This window comes from Ananas comosus, linkage group 13, assembly GCF_001540865.1.
Source record: "Ananas comosus cultivar F153 linkage group 13, ASM154086v1, whole genome shotgun sequence".
NCBI lineage: Eukaryota > Viridiplantae > Streptophyta > Magnoliopsida > Poales > Bromeliaceae > Ananas > Ananas comosus.
This window is the reverse complement of record NC_033633.1, coordinates 6801165-6810954: the sequence shown is the minus strand read 5'-3', so window position 1 is coordinate 6810954 and position 9790 is coordinate 6801165.

Genomic DNA, 9790 nt, shown 5'->3' with positions numbered 1-9790 from the left:
ATCTTGCAAGCTCTTCCAGAAGTGAGATGTGAACCTAGGGTCTCGATCCGATACGATGGACACTGGAACCCCATGAAGTCTCACTACCTCGTCGACATAGCCTTGAGCTAACTTATCGCCCGACCAAGTAGTGTGGATCGGTAAAAAGTGTGCCGATTTTGTCAACTGGTCCACAACTACCCATATCGCGTCATGTCCACCTTGTGACTTAGGCAGCCCCGTCACAAAGTCCATTGCGATGTTTTTCCATTTCCACACGGGTATAGGTAGGCTCTGCAATTTTTCCGCTGGAAATCGACGCTACGCCTTCACTTGTTGGCATGTGAAGCATTGTGCCACGAACTCCCCTATATCCCTCTTCATGCCCGGCCACCAATAATGCAATTTCAAATCTTAATACATTTTGGTGCCGCCCGGGTGGATGCTATAAGGAGATTGATGCGCTTCTTGCATAATCGCCCTCCGAAGATCATCGTCCTTGGGCACGCACTAACGACCCCGATATCGTAGTGCGCCGTCGGTTTCAATGCCATAATCATCGACACTGCCACTTCCAACTTTGTCCCGCACCTTTTGGAGGAACTCATCCGATGCTTGTAGTTCTTTAATTTTCTCCAATAAGGTTGGTTGCACAACTAAGGTGGCAAGTGTTGCCGGCACTCCCGGCGCCACAACTTCTAGTCCCAACCATTGCATCTCCTTTTGCAACGCCGGTTGAGGCGTAATCTCCGCCGCCAAATTTTCTGCCGACTTTCTGCTTAGAGCATCGGCCACAACGTTAGCTTTCCCGGGGTGGTAGAGAATCGTGACATCATAATCTTTAAGCAACTCTAACCACCGCCGCTGTCGCAAGTTCAGCTCCTTTTGGGTGAACAAATACTTAAGACTCTTATGATCGGTGTAGATCTCACAATGTTCCCTGTACAGGTAATGCCTCCACAGTTTTAGCGCGAAGACAACCGCCGCTAGCTCAAGATCGTGAGTCGGGTAGTTCTTTTCATAACTCTTCAATTGGCATGAAGCATAAGCTATGGCTCGGCCGTTTTGCATTAAGACACATCCGAGACCGATGCATGAGGCATCACTATATACGACATAGTTTTCTCCTGGTGTCGGCAAAGCAAGCACCGGAGTAGACGTCAGTCTAATCTTCAGTTCCTCAAAGCTCCGCTCACACTCGGGGCTCCACACAAACTTCATCCCTTTGTGCGTAAGGCGCATTAGTGGAGTTGTTATCTTAGCAAACCCCTCCACGAACCGCCAGTAATAGCCCGCAAGTCCAAGGAAGCTACGAATCTCCGCTACACTTGTCGGGCGAGGCCAATCTTTAATCGCCTCAACTTTCTTTGGGTCCACCGAGATGCCATCTCCGGATACCACGTGGCCCAAGAAGGTAACCTCCGACAGCCAAAACTCGCATTTCTTTAACTTTGCGTAAAGCTTTTCCTTCCGGAGTATCTCCAACACGAGTCTTAGGTGCTCCTCGTGTTCTTCCTCGGTCCGAGAATATACCAATACGTCGTCAATGAAAACCACGACGCACCGGTCCAATAGCGGACGGAAGATCCGATTCATTAAGTCCATAAACGTCGTCGGTGCATTAGTGAGCCCGAATGGCATGACCGTAAACTCATAATGGCCATACCGCGTACGGTATGCCGTCTTGTGCACATCTTTGGGACGTATCTTCAGTTGATGATACCCCGACTGCAGATCAATCTTTGAATATACTCTTGACCCCTGCAATTGATCGAACAGGACATCAATTCTTGGCAACGGGTATTTGTTCTCGATTGTCACTCTGTTCAACTCGCGATAATCGACGCAGAGTCGGAGTGTGCCGTCTTTCTTCTTTACAAATAGCACCGGAGCTCCCCACGGGGACACGCTCGGCCGTACGAAGCCCTTATCGAGCAAGTCTTGTAACTGAGCTTTCAATTCCTTCAACTCCACCGGTGCCATTCTGTACGGAGCCTTCGAAATTGGCGCCGCCCCGGGAATCAAGTCAATCACAAACTCGACATCCCGATCCGGGGGCAATCCCGGTAACTCCGCTGGGAATACATCCGGATACTCCCGCACAACTCGAATACTCTCCAGTTCCGAAAATTCCTTTGGAGGGTCTACGATGGTCGCCAAGTAGGCTTTACAACCGCTCTTGATCATTCTTTTCGCCCTCACCGTCGATATAGTGGCTGCAAAGCGTTTGCCATTGCACGCCCGATAGACAAACTCCTCTTGGTTGGGTTCACGGAACGTGATCACCCTTCTTTCACAATCTATAACCGCGTAATACTTGGAGAGCCAATTGATCCCCAAGATTACCTCGAATCCCCACATTTCTTTCAACACTAGAAGGTCGATCGGCATAATCCAATCGCCTATTTGCACTGGGCAGTCCAAACACTCATCGTAAACGTCGATCGAGTGTTCGGGAGTGTTCACCGACCAATACTCCTCATTATGAGTGATCTCTATATCATGAGCTTGTGCGAATGATGCTAATATGAATGAATGAGATGCACCCGTATCGAATATGGCTCTAGCCCTAGTGCCTCTGATCAGAATAATACCTGCCACGACGTCGTCGGGAACGATGATTGGTGGCTCCTCCACCTGAGTGGCAAAAACCCGCCCACTAGGTGCTCGAGAAGCCTCCGGCTGACGTGACGCCGACGATCGTCCAGCAGATGTTGCGGGTGGCAGTCCCGCCAGCTGTCGCTGCGTGTACTGTACTGAGGCTGATGACGGGGTTGGGGGCGCGCCGCCCGGGCACTCTCGGCTCATGTGCCCCGGTTGGCCACATTGATAACACCGCCCCTCCCGCTGTGGGCAGCTGGTGGCTCTATGCTCCCCGCCGCATATCACACATGGGTAGTTAATCTGGCCCCGTGTCTGACTCCTACCTCCCCGCCATTGTGATCGTTGTGGTCGCGGGGGTCGCTTAGAACTCGATTGCCCCGCGGATCCACCAGCCGGTCGTTTCTTAGGCTTATCCCTTTTCCTTTCTCTCTCAAAGGTCTCGCGCTCATCACGCGCGATTGCATTCCCGCGCTCCACCCAAAGCGCGCGATCGAGCACTTCCTCATAGGTCTTTAAGCGGAATGCATGAATAACCTTGAAAATCTCGGGTCGCAACCCGCGCTCAAACACCTCCGCTCGGTCCCTATCTCTATGGACCAAGTCCGGCACACAGTTAATCATGTGCGTGAACTCCCTCTCGTACTCCCGCACTTATCGGTTTCCTTGCCTCAGCTTCCGAAAATCCTCCTTGATCATCCTTTTGTCGCTCTCGGAAAAATACTCCATAAGCAGCATCTCCCGAAACGCTTCCCAAGGAATATAGGCGTGTCCTAGCGAGCGACTTTTCCTCGCTTGGTTCTACCACAACCGAGCCGACCCATCAAAACAATGAGCCGCCAAATGAACTTTATCCTTCTCGAGGGTGTAGATGTCCTCGAACAAGGCCTCCATCGCGGTGAGCCAACTCTCCGTCGTCCACGGATCCTTTACGTCACCGTTGAAGGTCGGAGGGTTGAATCGTTTGAATGCCGTCAGCACCGCCAATGTGCGCTCTTGCTCGGCCTCAAGCACATCGGAAATGGGGGCCGATGAACCCGATGCCGCCGGAGGAACAGCCGTCACTGGCGCTGCCGCCATCGCAGGAGGTGGTGCTACAGGAGCGGCCGGTGCAGGCAGATCCCTTGGCACAGACGCCGCCGCTGCCTGTTGCGCCATCATCTCATGGAGCTGCCCGATCTGCGCCCCTTGAAGCCGCATAGCCCCGGCCAATGCCGCTACCTGGCTCGCAGCTCACGCACGTCGTTCGACCCCGACTGCCCGGGCTCCTCCCGAGGCTCTGCCGGTGTGGACCTCGTAACTCTCCTTGGTGGTGCCATCGCGTCCTGAAACGCAACGCACACAAATATTAGTGCTCGAAGCACGTGACCCTTACACGTTTCACCTAGCTACCCAATTAAGCGAAAGCACAAGCCTAATTATTCCCACTCTCGGTGTTATGTGGTCGGCCGCCCCACAAAGTCCCTTAAGTAGACAACAATTAAGCCTTATAATCCATCTCTACTTCCTTCTAGAGAAGTGTTACAGTTAATCCAATCATTCGCCTTCGCATAAGCCAAGTTCACGTTAAGCGTTTCCTAAGTTCCTAAGGTCTCCAAGCCTATGGTTCCTAGGTCATTCCTAGACTTTTGCTTTCGACTTCGCTCTGATACCATTATATCTGTCACGCCCCAATCCCCACCAATTTGGTCGGGTTCGGGTCACGTCAACAGACGCCGAACGGACAGAGCCTCCCCTGTCCACAAGTATAAATAGGCAATCAACGAGAGAATTGCATATATAATACAAGGCTTGCACGAGGGCAAGCAACAACGGAAGTGAAAGCTCTAAGCTAAATATACATCACTCATGATATTCGATTTCATTTAAACCAAATTCAAGTAAACAAAGCTATTACATTCATTCAGCCATCATATCTTTTACATTTAGCCATCCACCAAATACATGATTGTTTACTCTTTTCATTCCTAAATCAACGAAATAAAGTTGATACATGTATAACAAAAAAGGAATGACTACAAAATATATAAAGTCCCGATGGCCGCTACCTACGGCGCCAAACCTTTGCCTCGGTCCTCCGCCGCCCCGCTCGTGCTAGGACCTGCAGGGTTAGTGGTGTGAGAACTACAACGAAGTTCCCAGTGGGCTCGGCATCCGACCTCGCCGACTTACCCACTAGGTCTATCCAGGCATAAGTATTTCAAAGGAAAGAAACGTAACCAATACTGAATGCAACTAATACTATGCCTGCAAAAAGAAGTCAGTAGCTATAAATCTCAATGCGATGATAGAAATGCATGCATGCTCCAATCATAATCAAGTTTTGGCTCTTACCCAATTTTACCGGTTAACTCTGTTAACCCCAATAACTCACAACCCAAAATCCCTTAATAACGGGGGACTCGAACCTCCCTAGGGACCGTCAACTGGTGGGACTTTACCACGCCCAGTGGTGACCAACTCCGGAGCGCACCGCTCGAGGAGGAGCGACCACCCTCAAGCCAAGACGTAATGTGAGTGTCGATCTAATCCCCAACTTGAGGATTCATAGCCACTGATCACAATGCCGATGTCATGTTAGGCCTCTACCTATTCATTCTTGCCAATCTCAAGACTTTACCTTTGACGATGTCAAAATGGGTTAAACTATATTCAACTGTTCATCTCTCAACGCAAATCTTGTTCCTATGTCAATGTCACCCTTGTTTTCTATTGTCCAAGTCCATCCTCACATTCACACAACTTGAGGGTCCAATCACACGTGTCCGTTTTGGTCCTATCGTTCTCTATGTTCAACTACGTTAGAAGCATATAAAGAAGTCAAACCAAGTTCCACATGTAACTACCCTACTATGCAAGAATGGGTATTTATAAAACATATATGCTCAAGAATAGAGAAAACAGACATAGAAGGGAATCCAACGATTCCGGCGTGCACCCCCCACCTCTATTGGTTATGTGGGTGTAGATTATGAAAGCTCCCGCACTTTACGAAAGCCGATTCCGCTCCCTATAATCAAAATAGTGCCATATTAGGCCTTTTTGTACATGAACTACACTCTATCATTTTCGCAAGGTTAAACGGAGTTGTCCAACGTGTTTAGGGCACCCCCAATTAGGTTTCTACGGGGTCAATTTGTCCCCGAAAAATCCTAGGGCAAAAGCCCCAAATCCAAGCCCTAATAATGTCATTTAGGGTTTCCCCAAGAATCGATCCCAACCCTAAGCAAGGAATAGCTTAGGATCATCTAAGAAACATCCTAGCAAGGTTTCTAGACCTTTAGTACCAACCCTAGGGCTCCAAACACCATTTCCAAGGATTCACCATGAGAGCACTTTAAGCTCTCATGGGAATCATGGTGTACATGGCTCAAAAGAGCCTTTAAAGCCTCTAGGGAGCACAAAGCTCCCATTTCCTAACCCAAAATCCAAACCCTAGGCTCATTTCTACCAAAACTCACCTTAGCCTTAGCTCCTCCAAGTCTTCCTTGTAGGGGAGATTGTAGAAGCCTCCAAAGCCTCCAAATCCTCCTCCTCTTCACTTCTTCTTCTTCTTCTCCAAGTTCTAGAGCATGAGTTCTAGAGAGAGAAAGAGAGGAAATGGGTGAGAAGGGTGGAAATGGCTGTGGGAGAGAGAGGATGAGTCATATATAGTATTGTAACAATTGCACTTAAGCCCCTCCACTTGTTTCCTCTTGAACTGCCCAGACTGGGCATTTTTCGCCTTCGGGGACCGGTCTCCCCGACCAGGGACCGGTTCCCGAACGTGGGTGTTCCAGGACTTAGCCAAATTTTCGGGCTTTTCAGCTGTTGCGCAGCGAGGGACCGGTCTGCCCCTTCAGGGACCGATCTCCCGAGGACTGGTCTCACCACTAGGGACCGGTTGCCTCAGGACTTCCTGACAGGCTACGCGTACGGGGACCGGTCTCTCCTTCAGGGACCGGTCCCCGAAAGCACAAAATCTGGGACTTAGCCCGATTTTCAGATTACTCTCTCGGGTCCCTTCTAGCCTCACTTATGGACTCCAACGCGCTTAGGGTCCACCCAAACTCGTTCAATTCCGCGTTCCGCTCATTTTGACGGAACCCGGCACGATTTACAAGGGACGTGGTATGTTACAACGGCACTTCTTTCCATAAAGGGCCTCGAATGGCGCCATCGCAATACTTTCTTAATAACTATTATTGTATGCGAATTCCGTCATTGGTAAATAATCGTGCCATCCGCCCTTGTAATCAAGTACACACGCCTGAAGCATATCCTCAAGAATTTGTATTGTTCTCTCCGATTGGCCATCACTTTGAGGATGAAATGCCGTACTAAAGTCGAGCCGTGTGCCCAAAGCGTCTTGTAAGCTCTTCCAAAAGTGAAATGTGAACCTAGGGTCTCGATCCGATACCATAGACACCGGAATCCCATGAAGTCTCACAATCTCGTCGAGATACACTTAAGCCAACTTGTCTCCAGACCACGTAGTGTGGATTGGCAAGAAGTGTGCCGATTTCATCAACCGGTGCAAATCGCATCATGCCTGGCTTGAGATCGAGGCAAACCGATCACAAAATCTATTGCGATATTTTTCCATTTCCAAATAGATATCGATAAACTTTGCAATTTTTTTGCCGAAAACCAGCGCACCGCTTTTACCTGTTGACATGTAAGGCATTGCGCCACGAACTCCCCAATCTCTTTCTTTATTCCCAGTCACCAATAATGCACTTTCAAGTCTTGATACATCTTAGTGCCGCTCGGGTGTATACTATAGGAAGATTGATGCGCTTCTCGCATAATCGCCTTTCGAATGTCTTCGTCCTTAGGCATACACCATCGATTTCTGAATCTAAGTGCGCCATCGGTTCCAATGCCAAAATCATCGGCACTACCATTTTCAACTTCACCCCGCAACTTTTGGAGATATGCATCGGAAGCTTGTAGCTCTTTAATCTTCTCCAACAAGGTCGGTTGCACAACCAATACGGCAAGGCTAGCCGGCACTCCCGGAGCCACTACCTCAAGTCCAAACTGATGCATCTCTTTTTGCAATAACGGTTGGGGTGTGATTGCCGAAGCCAAATTTTCTATCGATTTTCTACTTAGTGCATCGGCCACGATATTTGCCTTCCCGGGGTGGTATAGAATAGTAACATCATAGTCCTTTAGCAACTCTAACCACCGCCGATGTCGCATATTTAATTCTTTCTGGATGAACAAGTATTTGAAACTTTTATGATCCGTATAGATCTCACAATGCTCACCGTACAAGTAATGCCTCCACAACTTTAGCACGAATATCACCGCAGCTAGCTCGAGGTCATGAATCGGATAATTCTTTTCATAACTCTTCAATTGACGAGAAGTATAAGCTATTACTCGACCATTTTGCATCAAAATACACCTGAGACCAATATATGAAGCATCACTGTACACTACAAAGCTCTCCCCCGGCGTCGGTAAAGCAAGCACCGGGGTCGATGTCAATCTTTTCTTTAATTCCTCGAAGCTCCGATCGCAATCGTCGCTCCAAACATATTTCACTCCTTTGTGCGTAAGGCGCGTTAGGGGAGTAGTTATTTCCTCCACGAACCACCGGTAGTATCCCGCAAGTCCAAGAAAGCTACGGACCTCCACAACACTTGTCGGGCGAGGCCAATCTTTAATTACCTCAACTTTCTTTGGATCTACCGAGACGTCGCTCCCGGATATAACATGGCCTAAGAAAGTGACCTCCGAAAGCCAAAATTCGCACTTCTTTAGCTTGGCATAAAGCTTCCTTTTCGAAGTATTTGCAACACGGTCCTCAAAAGTTCCTCGTGTTCCGCTCCATGAATAAACCAACACATCGTCAATAAATACCACGACGCATCGATCCAGCAACGGTCGAAAGACTCAATTCATCAAGTCCATAAATACTGCAAGGGCATTAGTAAGCCTAAACGGCATTACCGTGAACTTGTAGTGGCCATACCAAGTACGATACGCCGTTTTGTGCACATCTTTCGGTCTAATCTTCAACTGATGGTACCCCGACTGAAGATCTATTTTCGAATATACCTGCGACCCTTGTAACTAGTCAAATAGATTATCGATTCTCGGCAACGGGTACTTGTTCTTGATTGTCACTTTGTTCAACTCGCGATAATCCACGCAGAGTCGAAGAGTGCCATCCGTTTTCTTTACAAATAACACCGGAGCTCCCCACGGTGACACGCTCGGCCTCACGAAGCCTTTATCGAGCAAGTCTTGCAATTGAGCTTTCAACTCTACTAGCTCCACCGGTGCCATTCTATACGGAGCTTTCGAAATTGGCACCGCCTCTGGAACCAAGTCAATGACGAACTCGATCTCCCGGTCCGGTGGCAATCCCGGTAACTCTGCCGGAAATACATCCAGAAACTCGCATGCTACCCGAATACTCCCAAGTTCCGGGTGCTCCCTTTGAGTATCCAACATTGTCATCAAGTAGGCCACACATCCACCTTTGATCATCTTTCTTGCCCTCGCCGCTGATACGGTCGCCGCGAAGCGCGAGCTCTTACACGCACGATACACCAGCTCTTCTTGATTAGGCTCACGAAAGGTGATTACCTTACTTTCACAATCTATAACCGCATAGTACTTAGAGAGCCAATCGATCCCCAAAATTACGTCGAAGCCCCACATTCAATTTAGCACTAGTAAATCTGCCGGCATAATCCAGTCGCCTATCTGAACTGGACAAGCCAAGCACTCGTCATGAACACTGAACGTGTGAGACCCCAGATAGTCCTATATATAAGATATAATAGGGCTAAACTCTTAACTCGGCTTAAGCATTTTGGGTGGTGGCAAGACCCAAGAGGTTAAGAGAGTTAAGCGTGCTAGGACGGGAGCAGTCCTAGGATGGGTGACCCCCTGGGAAGTTGGGGCGTCACAGAACGAATGCTCTGGTGCATTAACCCACCAATAATCCGGGCTATATACTACTTCAATGCCATGAGTCTTTGCAAATGATGCACCAATGAATGAATGAGATGCACTTGTATCAAATAAAGTTGTAGCTCTAGTGCCATTGATCAAGATAATACCTGCCGCGATGTCATCTAGAACTGCAGGCTCCACTTGAGTGACGAAACCCTTCCACTAGGTGCTCGTGATCCTTTCGGCTGACGCGGTGCTGATGCGCGTCCAGCCGACATAGCTGGTGGCAACCCCGCAAGCTGTCTTGGGGTAG